The sequence below is a fragment of the Rhineura floridana genome, chromosome 2, assembly GCF_030035675.1.
Source record: "Rhineura floridana isolate rRhiFlo1 chromosome 2, rRhiFlo1.hap2, whole genome shotgun sequence".
Lineage (NCBI taxonomy): Eukaryota > Metazoa > Chordata > Lepidosauria > Squamata > Rhineuridae > Rhineura > Rhineura floridana.
This window is the reverse complement of record NC_084481.1, coordinates 64,803,900-64,824,511: the sequence shown is the minus strand read 5'-3', so window position 1 is coordinate 64,824,511 and position 20,612 is coordinate 64,803,900. Positions and strand designations below refer to the sequence as shown.

The window sequence follows — 20,612 nt, the reverse complement described above, 5'->3', positions numbered from 1 at the left end:
AAATCCATGTGCATGTTTTGTTGGTGTTGGTGTTTGTTGAATAAGAAAACTAACCAGAAGAATAAACAATCTTATTAGTACAATTTAAAAGCCTGTTTGGTGGTGGTGATTCTGGCACATCATGACAAAAATATCATGATTAACTGAAGCTAGTTCATCTCCTGAATGACTTTACAAGTTCATTCTGCTTTACTACTAAAAAAAATGTAAATGTACTGCCTTCAAGTCAATTCCGACTTATGGTTGACACGATCGCTCCCATGCGCCCCCTCCTATGTAGAGCTCATACAGCTCCATGGTATACCATGGAGCTGAGAGTGATGAAGCAAGAGAGGAGGAGGCTTGAGTGCAGATGGAGGCGAACTCCTGATGAATGCAATTATGCTTTGGTAAGTGCCTCTTCTAAGCGGTATATAGTAGCGGTGAGGGCAGCAAAAAAGAGATATTTTGCTGCCACAATTAAGGCATCTCTCTCCTGCCCGGCGGAGCTTTTTAAAATTGTACGAGGGCTTTTACATTCTGGCCCTCGGGATATTATGGATTCATCTGTAGCCCGCTGTGATGAGTTCGCGAGGCACTTCCAGGATAGGATCGCATGAATTCGCCGGGACTTAGACTCCAATGTTATGGCAGTGAGATCTAATGAAGCATCCAGAACACGGTCTTGTCCTTATTTATTGGATGAGTTTCAGTCTGTACAGCTTGAGGATGTTGACAAGATCCTTGGACTGGTGCGGGCGACCACATCTGTGCTGGACCCTTGCCCCTCTTGGCTGGTGAAAGCTGGCAGGACCGGAACCGCCGGCTGGGCCAAGGAGATAATAAACGCCTCTTTGAGAGAGGGAGTGGTCCCTGACTGCCTAAAAGAGGCGATAGTGAGACCGCTCCTGAAGAAACCCTCCTTAGACCCAGATAACCTGAACAACTATAGACCTGTGGCGAATGTTCCATTCTTGGGCAAGGTACTGGAACGGGTGGTTGCCGGCCAGCTCCAGGGGCTCTTGGATGACACTGATTATCTTGATCCATTTCAATCCGGTTTTAGGCTCGGTTTTGGCACTGAAACAGCCTTGGTCACCCTGTATGATGACCTTTGTCGGGAGAGGGACAGGGGGAGTGTGACTCTGTTGATCCTCCTTGATCTCTCAGCTGCTTTTGATACCATCGACCACGGTATCCTTCTGGGAAGACTCACGGAGTTGGGAGTTGGGGGTACTGCTTGGCAGTGGCTCCGCTCCTACTTGGTGGGTCGTCACCAGAAGGTAGTGCTTGGGGAACATTGCTCGATACCCTGGACTCTCCATTGTGGAGTCCCGCAGGGATCGGTACTGTCCCCCATGCTTTTTAACATCTACATGAAGCCGCTGGGTGCGGTCATCAGGAGTTTTGGGCTGCGTTGTCATCAGTACGCTGATGACACACAGCTCTATTTCTCCTTTTCATCCTCTTCAGGTGAGGCTGTTAACGTGCTAAACCGTTGCCTGGCTGCGATAATGGACTGGATGGGAGCTAACAGACTGAAGCTCAATCCAGACAAGACCGAGACACTGTTGGTGAGTGCCTTCTCTGCTCAGATGGTGGATGTTCATCCTGTTGATGGGGTTACACTCCCCTTGAAGGAACAGGTTCGTAGCTTGGGAGTTCTTTTCGATCCTTCCTTGTCTCTTGAGGCCCAGGTGGCCTCGGTGGCACGGAACACTTTTTACCATCTTCGATTGGTAGCCCAGCTACGTCCCTATCTGGACAGTGACGACCTCGCCTCAGTTGTTCATGCTCTGGTAACTTCTAGATTGGACTACTGCAACGTGCTCTACGTTGGGCTGCCCTTGAAGACTGTTCGGAAACTACAGCTAGTCCAGAATGCAGTGGCCAGATTGTTGACGCGGACCAGAAGGTCCGCTCATATAACACCTGTTCTGGCCCGTCTGCACTGGCTTCCTATTTGTTTCCGGGCTAGATTCAAAGTGCTGGTTTTGACCTATAAAGCCCTACACGGCATGGGACCGCAATACCTGGTGGAACGCCTCTCGCAATATGAACCTACCCGTACACTGCGCTCAACATCTAAGGCCCTCCTCCGAGTACCATCCCATCGAGAAGCTCGGAGGGTGGTGACTAGAACTAGGGCCTTTTCAGTGGTGGCCCCCGAACTGTGGAACAGTCTCCCTGATGAGGTTCGCCTGGCGCCGACGCTACTATCTTTTCGGCACCAGGTGAAAACCTTTTTATACTCCCAGGCATTTTAAAGTGTATTTTAACAGCATTTCTGTATTTTGGATGTTGTTTGGTTCTTTTGTTGTTTGTTTGTTTTGTTTCTTGATTTATTGTATTTATTGTATTTATATATTGTGCTGGTTTTTATCTTTTTGTACACCGCCCAGAGAGCCTCCGGGCTTAGGGCGGTATATAAATTAAATTAAATAAATAAATAAATAAATAAATGGTGACCCTAAGAAATAGGGTTTTCATGAGGCTGAGAGGCAGTGACTATCCCAAGGTCACCCAGTGAGCTTCACGGCTATGTGGGGATTCGAACCCTGGTGTCCCAGGTCATAGTCCAACACCTTAACCACTACACCACACTGGCTCTAAAATGACCAAATTATCATCCCATTTTTGATTAAAATTAATATGAAAACAATTCAGAGTGATTGCTTAGTGTTGTGTACTTACCTTCTAATGAAACCTACATCTCTGAACATGTATTAAGATGATATTAAACAATAGTGTCATTCTACTAAAAGTGATGATTAAATAGAATCTTCCTTACTAGTGATTTAAACTGTAATTTAGATAATTAAAATTGAGTCCTTCAGAGAGGCAATTTAAATCATGATTTAAATCAAGTCAACCCTGATGTGAGCACACTCTTAATTTTTAAGATCAGACAGGATTGGTTATATTTTATATCTGCTTCAAATGACATTCAAATAAGCAACCTACACATGCAAAAACAAAACAACCCAGAATGGATTGTACCATATCAGATCCATATCATATTATTGGTACCACATCCTATTACAGTTGTGCATTTCTACTGCTACCATCTTTTGCTGTGGCCTGTGATGACTATTCATCATTAGACAGAGATTCAGTTTAATAACTGATATCAGAATAATTTCTTGCTATTTCTCTCACTAAAACAGGTTGGCTGAATATATAAAACTAGGATGTCAAAGAAAAAGGTTCTATTTCCTGTTGTGTCAGGTTTTTTTCCTAGTGGGGGTTTTCTACACAAAGCAACATTTTAAAAAAGCAATTCCCCAACCTGCAATCTATAGTACAGTTCATTCTACTACCCCAGAATTTCACCACCTCATTCTGCTGAATACACAGACCATGGGGAACCATTAAGGGCTAGTGCATACAAAATGGCCACCAAGTGGAGAACACTTTAAACTACTGCCCATGATGAGGTTATGTTCATGCTGCCATTGATGCTTGCTACACAGACTGGAAGAGTTTCTTTTTGCCAGTTTAAATCTTTGTTTTGGGGTTTGGAAGCAATCACGAGGATACAGCCATGTTGGGGAACAATTTAAAGCAGTGTGTGACACAATAAATGCCTACTCCAGCACCGTTGCTTCATTATTCAGTTAAAGAATTTGAGGTTAGCCATAGTTAATTTAGAAATCCACAAGTGCAAGTATCAGAATCGGTTTTACTGTTTTTTTTAATATGAAGCAAGAAGCGGAAGCAGGATTATAGGGTGTTTAGATTATTCTCTGATCTATCAGAATGAACACTCAGAAGAACAGTGGTTTCCTAAACCTATGAAGAAATAAATAATGAAAATACTTGCTGTACATAAATACAATTTTTACACCCAAACTATTTGATAATGGAATCCTCTGTATGAAGCCAGTATTTCCATAAATTATTATCTAAACAGAGTTCTAGTCAATTCACCAAAATATATTAAAATTACCCCTTTCTTACAAGCGATCCTAGAATCCCCCTTGAGGCTAGGGCTATCAAAAAATATTTAGCTTGTTCCCAAACCAATATTTTTCCTATTCCTTTTATTATGAAATTGTAACACATTTTCAATAACTTTTAGCTTTGCTAAACACAACAGCAAGTAATTTCCCAGAACTCTTGAAAAACCTGACATGTAAAATTATTCTCTAGTCAACTTGTACATTATTAAGCTGAAAGAAGGCATGTAAAATCATTTGATCATTGAAAGCGATGAAAAAACATTAGGGGCTTCAGGACAGATGGACGAACTTCAGGTCATATAAAACATTACCAAAGCTATATTTGAAGAAAGATGTGAAAGTGCCCTGGGTAAGACTACTCTGCGTTGCTAAGAAACACTGAAGATGGATGAAATAACTTGCCTTAGTTAAACAGAGCAAACTCTAGCCATTTCTTGTTTATTTCTGCAATGTTTTCTTGTACTGATTATTCATTTTAACAAGTATACAAAAGATAATCCCTCATTAAACCATTTCAACAGGGATGGGGAGAGGGATGAATACCATGAAAGTGCTTAAAAATAGCTAAGTTAAAGAATCAGCACTCTTCTGGGGGAAGAAACGACGTCCATTTTGTTAAAAGTACAAAAGATACTAGAGTTCACAAAGGATTGTGAAGAAGGATTCTGGTTAACTACTAGAAAACTTCAAATGACACCTAACTTTAGGGGTTACAATACCACTTGTATCAGCTGCCTGCCTAAGACATAAAAACAATTCACACTGTGGGTTCAAATAATATGGCATACAGCTCTTCTTTCCTACGCAAAGATTACTCTGAAACATAAAACTGTTAACATAGGAAGTGGCCTTCAGACAGTTGAAATGGGGCACCCTTTGGAAAGGTTTTTTGTGATTTAAAATCCATCACTGCTGGTTTCATTAACAGAAAATCTAGATTTTAAACTGGTATATCAAGCAAATCGCTACCCTCATCTGAAGCAATCCCAACAGTTCCAATGCCCCTTGACATTTTTTCTTGATGCTGCTGCCAGGGCATGATTCTCCAACATAGCCCAAAAGTAGTAAGAAGAAATAAATGTTCATTTTTTAACTGATGTTCAGGGCCAGCACCAGAGGGCAGCCAGGTCAGGCCCCGGCCAAGGGCCCCTGAAGGGCTCCTCCTTAGGGTGGGTGGGTGGCACACCCTTCCGTGATCCGCAGTGCAGATCGTGGGATGGCGCTCCCAGGCACCCCCCACTGCTGTGCAGGCCTGCGACAGCCACATGCAACATGCTCCGCCTACCTCTCCCTTGACATAAATGCTGGTTGCCAGGGTCTGTTGTGCTGCGGGCACAAGCCTGCCATCAACCAAGATGGCGGCAGAGGCATCAGGCCCTTAGGGAAGCCTCAGCCACCATCTTAGTTAATGGCAGGCTTGTGCCCACAGTGCAACAAACCCCAGCATGCATGGTGCCGGCCCTGGCAACCAGCATTTACGTCAAGGGAGAGGTAGGCACAGCATCTGTGGTACATGCCCTGGTCTCCTCTCACCTAGACTACTGTAATGCGCTCTATGTGAGGTTACCCTTGAAAATGGTCCGGAAGCTGCACCTGGTACAGAATGCGGCAGCTCGCCTGATTAAAGGCAGCCGCCAGCGAGATCACATCACTCCAGTGCTGAAGGAGGTGCACTGGTTACTGGTTTCGGCCCAGTCTATCTGATGGAGCGCCTCCAACATCATCAGGAATGCCACTCAACAAGATCAGCCTCAAAAGGCCTTCTCTCTATCCCACCAATTAAAACAGCTAGACTGGTGAGAACTAGGGAGAGGGCTTTTTCAATTGTGGCCCCCACTTTGTGGAATTCCCTCCCAAATGATCTCCGCCATGCCCCCTCTCTGATGAGCTTCCACCGGGCCTTGAAGACCTGGCTGTTCAGGCAGGGTTTTGGGGTTGGTTAGGTTTTATTATTATTGTTGAGATTTTTAATGTTTTAATGTATTTGTATGTTTTTATTTTGTACGTCGCCCAGAGTGGCTGGACAGCCAGCCAGATGGGCAACTAATAAATTTAATAAATAAATAACTAAATAAGTAAATGTTGCAGGCTGCCGTTGCAGGCCTGCATGGCAGTGGGGGAATCCCTGAGAGCTCCCTCCTGCGATCTGCACCACGGATCACGGAAGGGAGCACTACCCACTCACCCTAAGGAGGGACTTTTCAGGGGCCCTCAGCCAGGGCCCGACCTGGCTGCCCTCTGATTCCAGCCCTGAACATCAGTTAAAAAATGAACATTACAATACGATATTTCCACTGTGTTGCAAAGTTGCTTCAATTTTTCCTTATTTTGGGGGACTGGGCTGCAGGAATGAAGGAAGATGATTTAGAACAACGGGTGCAAGAAGTGAAAATGACTGTGGGATGATCCCTTTCACTGGAAATTATGGACTAAGTGTTGTGAGTCCCATGAAAGGGTTGGGAAGTTATGAGGACAAGGAGAAGGCCCTAGCGACATACATTCAGACAGAGTTGAGCTTGAAGGCTCTCGAGCCACTGACAGTGACAGCTCTACCCCCGTAGATCCTGAGGACCTTGCTGAAGTGGTCTGGGTGCCCTTACCTCAGACACGTAGCCTGCGGCGCCAGCCGCTCAAAGAGTTCCTACTGTCCTATTGAGAAGTACATGCAAGTTCCCGTGACACTTTTCTCAAGCAAGTAGGGAGCCCACCCATCCTTACTTAGGGCTAGTAAGGGGGTGTGTCTAATTGCTGCAACAACATCTTAGTGCAGTGTAGTTGTGCCTAGCTATACCTAGTAAAGATGCTGAATCCTGTGAATATTAGGCAGGCTCCATCTTTATTATCTTTTTGGCGCCTTTTGAAGACTTTCCTCTTTCAACAAGGCTTTTAGGTTGAAAACTATCCCAGTCTGTGTATGTGTTAGAATTGCTTAATATGTTTTTTAATGTTTTTAACCTTTTAAAGTTTTTTTTAAAAAAAATGTTTTTAACGCTGTTTTGTTTTAATGTAGTTTAAGATCTGTTTTTATGTTTTAAAGTGTTTTTAGCACTTTGTTGGCCGCCCTGGGCTCCTGCTGGGAGGAAGGGCAGGATACAAATAAAATAAATAATAAATAAAATAAATAACTTGTAAGCTGATTAATGCAGCGCTCTGAACTGAATTTTTTTTATTAAACCTATTTTTAAAAAGCACACCTTCATGTCCGCATCTGACTTCCACCTAAACGGGCAGGACACTAAGCATGTGAGACAACCTGCATAAAGAAGAAACAGGTCAGGAGACTGCAGTTGTAGGAATGGGGAAGAAATTTGATTCAGTCTGCATTTATAAATGAACCTACCTAATTCGCACTTTCCTGAACAGCATGTGAACCAAAACACAGCCATCCTTCAAAATTCACATTTCTCCAAATTTTGCAATGCAATTCTCCAGCAAAGTAATATGTACAGAAATGTGTATACTAGGGCAAAGTGTGAACAAAAATGCACATATTACCAAAAATGTCATACCAAAATGCATTATACTAGGGAAATTGCTTTGCAAAAATGTGTATAACAGGGGAAATTGCATCCAAAAATGTGTTTTAGGATAAATTCACACTAAAATTCTGGTTAATTTTCATGACAACCTTTTTTTTAAAAAATGCAAACTTTTGTGGAAATATGGAGAACTGGATTTAAATGTGGAAAAATGAGAAAGTGAGAGAAACCTACATTGACAGATTTGCACATTCCTAAATATAAGGCAGTATTTCTTAAACCTGAAAGTGTTTCAGGTGGGCCTCAGTGCCACAGCCTGCCCAGTGTCTCCTCACTTGCCTTCCCCCCCCCAGTTGTATCATAGTCTGTTGGTTTGGAACCAATACCAGCCAACACTCCAGGCAGGCTGAGTAAAGGTGACCAGGAGACAGACAGGGTCAGAGGGAGAGGAAGAAAGGAAGGTTTTCCTCTTCTGGCGGCGAAAGGGCCAGAGGAGATGTTGAAGGAAATCAGAAGTAATGATAAATAAACAGAATAGAAGGAAGGAAGGCAGAATAGAAAGGAAGAATAGAGAGGAAAGCTGTTGTACAAGGAAGAAGTGAATGTAAAAGGACTGAGGAACAGGATGTATAAGTTGAGTGTGAAAGAAAAACAGGAAAAGATAAGAAAAATACTTCTGAGAGGCATGTGGGGGTGGGAAGAGAAAAATATAAAAAAACTTTTTTTGCCACTTAGAGCCTCTGGATCGCCAATTCCCCCTCAAATGGAGGTCACAATACCTCTAGAGCAAATGTTTGTACATAGATTGATGAAGCTGACCTACAGAACTCCTTGCCACAAGGAAAATGCTGCAAGCCAAGAATTTAGCAATTTTCACAGATTGATTTCAATAGAAAATTATGTCAGTAATTGCCAGCTGCTCGGATCAAACTCTGCCTCCATCTGCCATCATTTTGTGACTAGCTCTGACCCTGCAGTCACATTTTGTGACTGCTGGGCTTCAGTAGTTTTCAGCCATCTCAAGTCAGCCTGGGGAGTAGAAAGTTTGAGAAGCCCTGCTCCGAGAACATTTTTAATGCAGCTACTACACTCAGGATAAATATCAATTTTTTTAAAAAAATATATGTGAACCACAAAATTTTGTTTATTTATTTACTATTTCAGTTACATTATGCATCCCTGAAAAATAAGGAACAAAGTATACATGCAATATCTTATTACTGAATCCATGGCTCTTTCTCAAACAGATTGAATTAAAGCTTACAAGCTAGAAAGGCAGGGTAAAAAAATCCTATATAAAAAATAAAAATAAAGCCTGCTTGTACAAACTATAGTTTGCCATGCAATGGAAAACTATGGTTTGCCACTAAATTGGAAAGGAATCAGGTCCCATAATGCAGAAGGGAACATAAGAGTACAAGTCTTTTTCACATGTCATTACAACTGAACTAATGCAATGTGTCATGTATATGATCCTTCTATCTCCTGGAAAATCACAATTTTACTAAAACAGCTACCAGCTCTTGCTACTGCAAAGTTCTGGGTACTTATTTTGCTTAGTGTTCTTGCACGTGTAAAAGAACTAAACAAGAATATTTAATTCCACAATTATTTCACTATCAGCACCAACAGGGCAAGACCTTGGGGCCTGAATACAGGGACCCAAAACCCAGTCCCCGCCTCAAATAATATCCAGACTTTTTCAAAAAGAGATATTGTGATCAGTTGCCACATTCCTTAAAAAAAAAAAAAACACTGGTAGGCAGGTACCCTGCACAGCAAAGCACTTCCATGAGGCTATAGGTACACCCACCATCTGCTTTCCTAACTGCCCCTAGACCCCAGAGACACTCAAGGGCAATGAAGATGGTAGATGTGCCTGGATCCTTAGCAGGAAAATTTAAAGAGAAATGCCTTCCTGCTTCCAGGCACCACCGCAGAGCAACCAAGGAGGAAGTAGAGAAAGTTGTGTGCAAGAAAAGAAAACATAATGGATTGAACCAGAGAAAACAATCATATTAAGGGGAAAGGGGAGAGCCTGCAGAGCCAGGTTCTAGGCAAACCATGCTTAGAAGCAAGTCACAATTCTTTGATAGGGATTCAAAGTCAAAGAACCTCAGCCTTCCTTAAAGGAAGGAGGGATTGGTATGCTGTGACTGGAGCTTTGGTATTAGAGACTAAAAAATGGGATATAATTACTTCACATAAAAAGAGGATCCAAAGAGGTTTGGAGTCACAAGATAAAAGTGCTCTACTGTTATTGCTCTGGAAGTGCAGCCAAAACGGTATGCGGGGAAGGAGAGAACAGGCAGGGTGGCACAGGGGGACCCTAGAAGAAAGCAAACCTGGCAGCATCTCTGTTTGTAATGGGAAAAGCATGTTTTGTATCATTCTCCTTGGTAGTATAAAAGGCTATATTTAGCTGTAAACTGTTTTATCACAGCAACCAATTAGCATGCATTTTTATGAATATATTAATTAGAAAACACAAATTTTGATTTTAATCAAGAAGAGGGACAATTTATTTATTGCCACCTTATGGCCATGTTCTCAGGGCAGCTTATATAAAAGTTTTTAAAATGTTGTCCACTCTAGGCATACTTGACAAATACGTTTGCCCTGAAGAAGGGGTTTACAGCCACAAATGTACTGAAATATTGAATACTTTTGTTCAGTAAATCTGTGATGAAAATGTAGTATGTTTATCAGTCTTAAAACATCTGCACTTGCCTATCTGTCAAACAGCATCAAAGTTTGTGAAACTGTACAGAATGGCATGCCCTATCCTAAGCATTTCCATCCTAGTACAATGGAGATGACCATGCACTCTTTCTAAAATATTGCGTAACTTTAAAAAACTTGACTTCAAGCACTAACTATTTAGGAATCAAGGGCACATGTAAGTTAGCTGGCAAGGTCCCACAATCTCAAAATGACTGAATGATTATATTTCTTCATTGTCCTAAACAATTCCATTAAAAATGTGTCCAGTCCAGTTATGAGAACACCAAACGTTCAAATATTCTCTTAATTTGTAGGTTTTGCTGTTGAACATCTAACACAGCCATCTGTTGTACAAGGAGCCTGTAGATTAAATTCAAAAAGAAAGCTAATAGTTTTATGCAGAAGTGAGACTAATTTTTAAAGCATTGCCAGCAACAACGATCAGGGCCATGTAACCTTACAACTATAAATCATATCCAAAAACAAAAGGAATTTATGACAACAGAAGCATTTTTCCTTTAAGGGGGAGGAGGGAGGTTAAGTGTAAGATCAAGACAGGAAATTGTTCTTGTTAAGCTGAAAGATCATGTAATTGTTTATTTGGGAAAACTCTGATTTACCTTAAAATATGTGCAAGGTTGGAATGAGAAGGTCACTGTGTATTAAATTGCAGTCCAGTAGACAACCAAGGTTACAGGCAAATTTTCTGAAAGTTTATATTAGAAAGACCTCAAGCTTTTGTATTCACAAAATATGGCTTAGATTTTCCCTTGGGGCACCCAACTCCACAGTATATAAACCATACAAAACAAACTCTGGAAACCTGAGAGAGTGTTGAAGGATATTAATTTAGAGATTTTTACATGTTGTTGGGTCAAAACAGCAAACCAAGTTTGCTTTAAATCTTCCTATAAAGCCCTTGGTGGAGACCAAAAAGAGTACTGCACTTGGACCTGGAAAGCTGTGTTGATGGGCCAAGTTCAGGCACTTACTGGGTGGCCTTGAGCAAATCACTGTCTCGCAATCTCCGTTCCCCCAGGAAAAACAAAACAAAGATCGCACTTATACTATTTTTTAGAAAAAGATAAAAGGTGGAGCTCTACAAGCTTTTAACCCTCTGGGAGCAGTTCAATGTCTCCAAATGTCATCAGCGTGTTACCATGAATCCTGAGAAAACAGAGGATTTCAAACTAAAAGATATGCATCTCCTTTTTCCAACTTATAACTTAATACAAAGTTATATATGCATAATGTATATATAATCTTCTTTTTCTCAGGATAGCAGTCAGGAAATGCAATGCTGTAAAATGTGAAGCAATCCGTGTCAGTCTGTTGGATGTTCACACATTTATTTTTATTTTCACATCTCGTCTACAGCAATATGGTTAAGGTGTATATTTAAGACATTTACTTTTAGACATATCTACCAAATCAACACTAAAAGTTCTGTACTTATTGCAGTGAGGTTATATTATAATCAGTACTAACTGGATTCACAGTCTTATTCCAGTTTCTGGAGACCTCCATGTTAAGAGAAACCAGAGAATGAACCATCTTCTCCCATGTTCCCCTATGAACTCCAATGAACATAGCGTGCTTAAACTAGATGCTATCTTAACCCACAGCAAATGGGGGGAGGGAATAAACATCAACTGTCAATTCTCCTTTGCAAACACTCAAGGTTGGTTTCCCCTCACCTAGCTTAGGGCCTGGCTGTGGAGCTGAGCAAGAAAATACATAACAAATCTCCTCTGCAAATGTCCCTGCACCTCTGCATTAACATTATGCCCGGCAACTTCAAGTGTCACTTTTCCAGTCTGCATAACCACTTTAAAATTAGTCATAGGAACCCACTGTGTAACCAATTGTATGCTTCTCTGTATATCATTATCAGTATGAAACAGGATGCTCAAATCAGGTTGCTCATATCAGGACATTACATTCAACTACATATGTAGTATTTTATTTTGGATACATCTGTAAACCAATTGCATTTCACCAGATAAGATGTAACACAAAAATAAAATTTTTCATACACCACATTTTAAAGAAAATCTTCACTCCAACTCCAGAGCAAAATTTTCATAGCATTTTCATACTTCAAGGCAAATAAATCTATCAATATCATCCCAATATAAATAATCTTCAAGACAGCAAAACATTCCATTATTTCTACTGTGCCATGCTCAGACAGGCTTCTAGAAGAGGTTGGAAACAATGTGTAAACAGCTCAGCAAATTTGAAAGTTCAGCCACAATAACACTTATGAGTACAGTAGGCAGCTCTTCTGTTCATGGGGAGGTGGTAGGATGTTGAACTGGCTGTCTCAAATCTGTCTAGGCACAAACAGAACCAAGTTTGTTTACTTTTTATTAGCAAACTACCAAGTTCTGAAGTCAATGATATTTTGAACTCCCTTCTTAGCAGCTGATGCACAAAAAAATGCAACAACATATTTTTTAACTGTATGCTTGGTCATGAACTGAGGCACGAAAACCACAGGAAAGTGCCTGGCTCAAGCGTCCTCTAGAGAGATATCAGCTCAGAAGCAGCATACAATGTATCTTGACATTGAGCTGCTAGCGCAAGGTATAAACAGTCAACACTTCAGCTGTAGAACTGTATTTCGTAACAGGGCCACCCACATGTGGAGACGGCTTGTTTTTCTTGTTTTCCTAGAAACACATTATTCTTGCTCAATATGCTTTCCAGGACAGTAGACCTTGTCTGCTCCCACTTTCCACTTGTGTCCTACTATCTAGATTTGTCCAGCTCTCTTAGGCAAAATTATTGTTGTTGTTGTTATTATTTATTAAATGTATCCCGCCCTTCCTCCCAGTCTGCTATTCCCATTGTCACAGTATAGAATCTTCTGTAATCTGTACAAAAGGTCCAACTACAACAGGACATTTCACTCTTTCAGTCTGGCACTACCTCAGAGAACTAAGAAATGTAAATGCAATAGAGGATCCCAAAGCACTAGATCCAAAAAGATCTGAATTGCACAATCTTGTTTTACAAGTGCATTGACATTAGACAGGATGAGATACAAGGATGGATGGTATTGTTCTAATGGCACCAAAGACCAGATGAGAAATAGAGCAACTGTACTAATAAAGCTGCAGAAATATCTTCTGCAGGTCACATGTGAGCAGACAAGGGTGGGACTGGCAACAGGAGCACAAAGTACACTCCAATCCGCATCATACCCTCCATGTACAATGCAAGCATGAAAAAAAGGATTAACTAAAAACTTCTCAGGGCATAGGATTGCCGCCTTGGGCTTCTGCTGGGAGGAAGGGCGGGATATAAATGAATAAATAAATAAAAATAAATATTGTCTTGCACAGGTTCAGCAGCAGCTTATGACTGTAATTCTAGTTTCCAGCTCTGGCCAGTCATCTTCTTAACATTAGAGATTTTTTTAAAAAAACTAAATTAAAAATTAAATTAATTAAAAATTACATTGAACTACATTGTATCTGAAGTAACTAAAACTGTCAGTAGACAGTCTAAAACTGGACTTCAATTTTATGTCTACGTCAATGTAAACATTATAAATCACAGGACATTATTAAAATCTTTGCATTTAAAATTCTAAGGGAAGTAAAAAAACAAATTTCCACAAGAATCTTGATCCACACAGTGGTGTGTCCCAGCTGGGTGCTAGACTGGAAATGTAGACTGATTAAATCACAGAATGAAATGGGACATAAATCTGAGATCAACTTTTACATACGAATTTGTTCTCATTATGCTTTCCAAAACTGGCTAAGATTATGCCGACATGTGAAAATACACTTTCTCCCCATCACACAGTATTCTATGAAGCCTAAGCTTCTAAGGAAAGAAATGTACATTAGAAGTGAGGAGGAAGAATTGGATAGAATTCATTCCACTTCATGTCTTGAAAATTCTAATTAAAATTCAATATTGCACTTTACATATGGGTTCTTATATGAAACTCCTGTCATGACTAAGGCTTAAGGTTAACCAGGTTAATAGAGTCCAATAAAACAGCTCTATTGAATTATATCAAGCCACTGTAATACACTAGGCTGCAATCTGCTTCTCCTTTATTCTTGACCACTGCACTAAGACTTAAGCCAACAATGTGTGGTTTGCATCCAAGAACTATTTACGTGTAGGTTAGAAACTTCGTAACACCACCCTTCTTCCCTTGAAGAAAGTGCATATATTTACACCTCAAATATTTCCCTCCAGTCTGCTATTCCTATTGTCACAGTGTTATGTGTTAACAGATCTGAGCACATTTGCCAAGTATCACTCAGTTGAAACAGAGACACTCCCCTCAATATGGATTCATTTTAAGAGGGGTTTGGGGATTTGTTTAAGCATCAGCCTCCTATCCATGAAGGATTTTATGAACGTGCTTAAACCCAAAGACTTCATTCTCTTACATTGTAAGCCATGCTTGTTTGCATTATAAAATTCTCACTGCTGTTACATATACACAAAATATTGGAGAACTCTACTTTATTTCAGTTAATAAATACACCTTAATATTTTGTTTGTTTGCAGTGTAACAATTACTTGTATGCCTTAACTATGGATGGAGCAAGCTGCTTTGTGTCCAGAGAGCACAACCACAGGCATATGATTAGCCTGGAGAAGAATGAGGAATGGCTTGATAGTACTCTTCAAATACCTGAAGGTTGTCAAATAGAAGAGGGCAAAGCCTTGTCCTCTGCTGCCCCAGACAGCAGAACTAGATCTAAAGGGCTTGAGCTACAAGGGGGTACAGACATCTTGACTGTTAAAGCAGTTCAGCAATGGAACTAATTTGCACAAGAGGGGTGGTGATATCTTCCTTGCTGGAGGTCTTCAAGCCATGGCTGAACAGTCAACTTTTGGGATTGTTCTAGCTTTTGATTTCCCACACTGAGCTAGATGATGGCCTGGATGATTTATAAGACCCCACCAACAATATATTGAGAATCAGCAATAGATACCTCCATCACACCTCTTTCATCTCCTTTCCCAAAATAAAATGAACTTAGGACTAATCTTCATATTAATTCAGACATTAAAATTATTATTTGTGTCAGGGGGATAGGATTCACAGAAGCCAGACTAGGGTATCTGCTTCCTAATATGCATCTTGAGAGCCATCATGTCAACAATGCATGGCTTAAGACATGATCATTAATCTCCACGTCAGAAAACCTAATGTAAGAACCAATTAAGTTTGTAGACTTTGTTTACTTATAGTTTCCAGAACCAATCTACAGTATAGAATCACTAGAATCCTCAGTATAACCCATCTTGCAGTTTTCAGACTTTCCTCCATTTATTTCAAAGGACCATTACAAATGTGCATTCTCCTTTCCTTATTCATGCAACATGGTCCCAGGGAATGGTCTGAAGGCACATGAGGCCACCACCTTGCTGAAACTAAGCCGGTCAGGGTCTGATCAGTATCTAGATGGGAAGCCTCTTGGGAACCACATGTATGCAGCCTTGGGTTCCTTGATAAAAGAAAGGGAAATAAATGTAAGAAAATAAAAAACTTATTCTGGGAGAGGGATGAGTCTGCTCTCCACTCATCCCAAGTTGTGAACAGAACCTCCCCACTGTACTACTTGAATGTACATGGGATCTCTTCAAGCATGTTGCACTGTCCCAATGACATATGCATCTTGTATACACATAGGTCTGTTGTAGTTGTACAGAAATACAAGGATGGGAGCTGTGTTCACAGTTCTACTCCTAGCAACAAATACACATCTCAAGCCTCGGTGGCACGGAATGCATTCTACCAACTTCGGTTGGTAGCCCAGCTACGTCCCTATTTGAGTAAGGAGGACCTCACATCAGTGGTACATGCTCTGGTAACCTCGCATTCGGACTACTGCAACGCGCTCTACGTAGGGCTACCTTTGAAGACAGTTCGGAAGCTACAGCTAGTGCAAAATGCGGCGGCCAGATTGCTAACAAGGACCAAGCGGTCCGAGCATATAACACCTGTTCTGGCTCGCCTGCACTGGCTTCCAATATGCTTCCGTGCCAGATTCAAAGTGTTGGTATTAACCTATAAAGCCTTATACGGCACGGGACCACAATACCTGTCGGATCACCTCTCCCGCTATGAACCCGCCCGTACACTACGGTCTACTACGAAGACCCTCCTCTGGGTTCCGACTCATAGGGAGGCCCGGAGGGTGGCGACAAGATCTAGGGCCTTCTCAGTGGTGGCCCCCGAACTGTGGAATAGTCTCCCCGAGGAGGTGCGCTTGGCGCCGACATTATTATCTTTTCGGAGCCAAGTTAAAACCTTCCCCTTCTCCGAGGCATTTTAATTTAAGTTAATTTAATTTTAAATGTGTTGAAATCTGATTTTAGACTTTGTACTTTTTATATGCTTTGTTGTATTATTGTGTAATTTTATTGTATTTTTTGTTGTTCACCGCCCAGAGAGCTATTGCTAGTCGGGCAGTATATAAGTTTAATAAATAAATAAATAAAATAATAAATAAATGTTACATGAACAGGGCTGCTGATCCATTTCCTTTTGGGTCCACAATCTCTTTTAATTACCATGTTGAAGGCCACTTCCTCCATGTTATAAGATGCATGACAGAAGGATAATTTCCAAAATAATGTGCACAAATTTCAGAAGTATTTCTGAAGGCACACACCCTGAATCCCCTCTCATTTGTATTACCTAACCAACAACATGCAACCCTAAGTACACAACTCCTAAGTTTACACAGGAGCATTCAAAGAAAGGAGGCAGCATTAAAGGCTCTGAATCAGGATTCCTCAGTTAAGAACTAGCATAGTGTGACTATGGAATCAGTGAATGTGTGCACTTGGTATTTGCTGAACGTGACATTGGGACTGTGCCAGCACACTTTTACTTTACCCACCTCTCAATTCATCGTCTGCAACTTTGTTGTGTTAAGTTGCAACCTAGCAATCACATTACTAATTCACCACATGCAAAATGCTGAACATTCAAACCACCCACCCAAGCACACCAGATTTTGCCTCATGAATCAGTTCTCCATTAAATGCTATCACTTAGAGCTCCACTCCACCACACCATTCTGAGCTACTCTACAAAGGGTCTGTATTTCATCTACAGCAATTCATGCTTCCATCAACTGAGGCAGTGGTAAAAGGAAATATGAATCTCATGTAATTTAGAAAACTGCAACCTCCACAAACATTCCTGTAACATGTCCTGAGAATCCCGCTTGAGAAAAATGGAGATAACGGTGCTTAGTTTCTGCTACCACATAAACAGCATATAGGAAGCTGCTTTATACCAGCCCAGTTTATTGGCCTGTCTAGCCCAGTGTTTACTCTGACAGCTGCTTTCCAAGTTCTTATTCAGAGGTGCTTCCCATCACCCACTACCTGATCCTTCTAACTAGAGATGCCTGGGGTTGAACCTGGGACCAGGGTGGAAAGGGGTTGGAGGGAAAGAGGCTGGAGGGTCATTTCATCTAGGCCTTAAACTCAAAGGGGGGGCTGAAATGTAGACACTTGTTCATGTTTTAGTATTTGGTAAGTTTTACATGCACATCAGACTAAAACACGACACACACTCTTAGCTTAGAGCTGCAAATCTAAGCAAGTATGAGGTGATTTGGCAAAAGACATACTTTTTTTTGTTAACCAACATAAATTTTGTCATATTAATGAAATAACAGTTCTGATAGAACAAGATTAGACCATGACAAATGTGTCCTCTCAGATCAGTTGATTATATAAACAAACCACTCAATCTTTTTCTTTCTTCTTCTTTTTTGGTGCCATATTCTGTGTTCCAGTGTTTTTTATTATTATTATTATTATTATTATTATTATTATTATTATTATGGCAGCAGCAATGGGCCTCAAAAGTTGGGAACAGACCAGACCTCTTGGAGCTCTTAGAGGATCTGCCTGGAACCTTCTGTATACTAATCAGGTGCTCTATCACTCAGTCATTAAGAACATAAGAACATAAGAAGAGCCTGCTGGATCAGGCCAGTGGCCCATCTAGTCCAGCATCCTGTTCTCACAGTGGCCAACCAGGTGCCTGGGGGAAGCCCGCAAGCAGGACCAGAGTGCAAGAACACTCTCCCCTCCTGAGGCTTCCGGCAACTGGTTTTCAGAAGCATGCTGCCTCTGACTAGGGTGGCAGAGCACAGCCATCATGGCTAGTAGCCACTGATAGCCCTGTCCTCCATGAATTTGTCTAATCTTCTTTTAAAGCCATCCAAGCTGGTGGCCATTACTGCATCTTGTGGGAGCAAATTCCATAGTTTAACTATGCGCTGAGTAAAGAAGTAATTCCCTTAAAGACCCACCACCTACAGTTATGCACTGGAGGGACACTACAGAGACTGGCTAAACCTTGCCAGGGAGATACTAGCAATACTCTGTCCTTGAAAGGCTTCATTTCTAAAATGAGCGATGAACGGACTCCAGCTTGCCAGGAAGCCACACCTAACCCAGAATGTGGACCTTGGTATGTAACAAAGAGACTCTGCGCGTGCTCCGGCCACTCTTCTTTGTTATAACTATGCCTAGCGCCAGAGCTGAACACATTTCTTGCGGCTCACGTCCATGTCTCAAAGTCCAGGTAACAGGACGTCACAAAGCTGCAAAGCCCGCTAAGGAGAGAAGGCTAGCCTAGAACACGCCAGAGCGCCAAAGCAGCCTATGACGTTGCTCCGGTAGCTGCTGGGCCTGCGAAGCAGCTGCTTTCCCACCACCCTTTTCTCTCTTTCATATGAATATTCACAAACACAGAGGTCTCTCTCTCCTCTCTTACACGGAGCTAGAGGCGGCCGCAATAACGACCCCTCCGCCTCTAGGCCGTCCCTTTCTTCCTTCCTAGCCACAGCAAGCCGAGCAGCTCTAGCTGCTCTTTGAAGCTCCCACAGTGGGAGCTTGCACGTCCCCGCCGTTCTTCCTGTTGTTCTGAGGAGCGGGCTAGTTAACGGAGCCCGCTTCTCTTCTTCTCCTCCTTCCTTGCCTGCCAGCTCTTCTGACCTGCGGCACCGAGCCGGCAAGCGCGCCTTGCGTCCTCCCCGGGGACGGCTCCTTCCCGCCCAGCTTGTCTCTTTGCGCGGCCCTGGCTCTTTACCCCACCCAGAGGGGAAACTCACCTCCTTCTTGTTGGTCCCTCCTGGAGGCCGTCAAGTGGCTCACGCGCGCTTCCTGGCTCCTCCCCCCTCTCACTCACGCTCCTCCCCCCTCTCACTCACTCTCCTCCCAGACACGGAAGGGAGAGCCGGCCGGGGTGCCGCAGCAGCAGCAGCAGCAGCAGCAGGAGGAACTAGGTCGCTTTCATCTGCGCGGCGCGGTTTTTGGGGCAACCCGCGCAAAAGAAACCTGACACACTCCCCCTGCTTTGTTTCTTCACTCTCTTTTTCCCGCCCCCCCCCGGTTGGTACAAAGCCTGCTTCCCTGAGCCTTTCCTAACCGTGTTTACTCAGAAATAAACCCCGTTGGTTTGAATGGGGTTTACTTCCAAGTAGGTATGTTTAGGACTCACCTTTTAAAAACAGTAGAGAGATGGAACGTGAGCAAAAGTATCGGGAAGAGGCATCGCATATTTCAGAACTACAACATAGCTCATTTGTTTTTCTTTTTGTTTAGATTTGCTGTCTTGCTCGGGGCTTCGTGTGTATGATCACAGCCGGTGAAGGCCAGTTAATATGGAATAACCGCGATGCACATGATCTCTCCTTGTTAATGAAACGGGGGGTGGGAGCAAAAGCATTTTTTTGGTTCTGTCATAACTACTAAGGAATACTTACAGCATGTAATTTTGAGCAGATATGCCCTTTTACACTTCTTGAGAGAGCAATTTCTGTCTCTTTGCCACTTATCTCCCCCCTCTTCTCAAAAGTATAGCTATCCTCCATGGAGAATGACCATAGCAGTAGAGCATCTGCTTTGTTTGCATGCAGAGGGCCCTAGGTTCATTCCCCAGCATTCCTCTCCCCAGTGGGAGAAGACTTCTCTGAAATCCTGAAGAGTTGCTGCCAGTTAGTGTGATACTTAGCTGAAAGGACCCAAAGGTCTGTCTAGGCACTGAGCAGTTTTCTGTGTTCCTCTGTTTTTTCTTGTTGAACTGAGAAACATGCCTGATAGCCTGACTGCATGCATGTTTCGAAATTAGCCCCACTCTATTTGTTGTTCTTATATGCCTTCAAGTCGATTTTGACTTATGGCGACCCTATGAATCAGCGACCTCCAGTAGCATCTGTTATAAACCACCCTGGTCAGATCTTGTAAGTTCAGGTCTGTGGCTTCCTTTATGGAATCAATCCATCTCTTGTTTGGCCTTCCTCTTTTTCTACTCTTCTGTTTTTCCCAGCAATATTGTCTTCTCTAGTGAATCATGCCTTCTCATTATGTGTCCAAAGTATGATAACCTCAGTTTCATCATTTTAGCTTCTAGTGATAGTTCTGGTTAGTAGGGCATCTTTCCAGCTAAAGATCA

The 20,612-nt window shown here is 42.1% G+C and overlaps 1 protein-coding gene across 8 annotated transcripts in view; it reads right to left on the bottom strand.

Moving 5' to 3' along the window:
• Window positions 1-19,359, bottom strand: part of GTDC1 (glycosyltransferase like domain containing 1) — a 357,779-nt gene extending 338,420 nt beyond the window's left edge. For 3 of the 8 annotated variants that reach the window (XM_061608857.1, XM_061608866.1, XM_061608867.1), the window contains exon 1: window positions 19,270-19,333. The gene's annotated coding sequence lies outside the window, so the exon portion shown is untranslated. The other 5 variants (XM_061608859.1, XM_061608860.1, XM_061608861.1 and 2 more) reach the window with 5 other exon arrangements.
• Window positions 19,360-20,612: the final 1,253 nt, after the last annotated feature.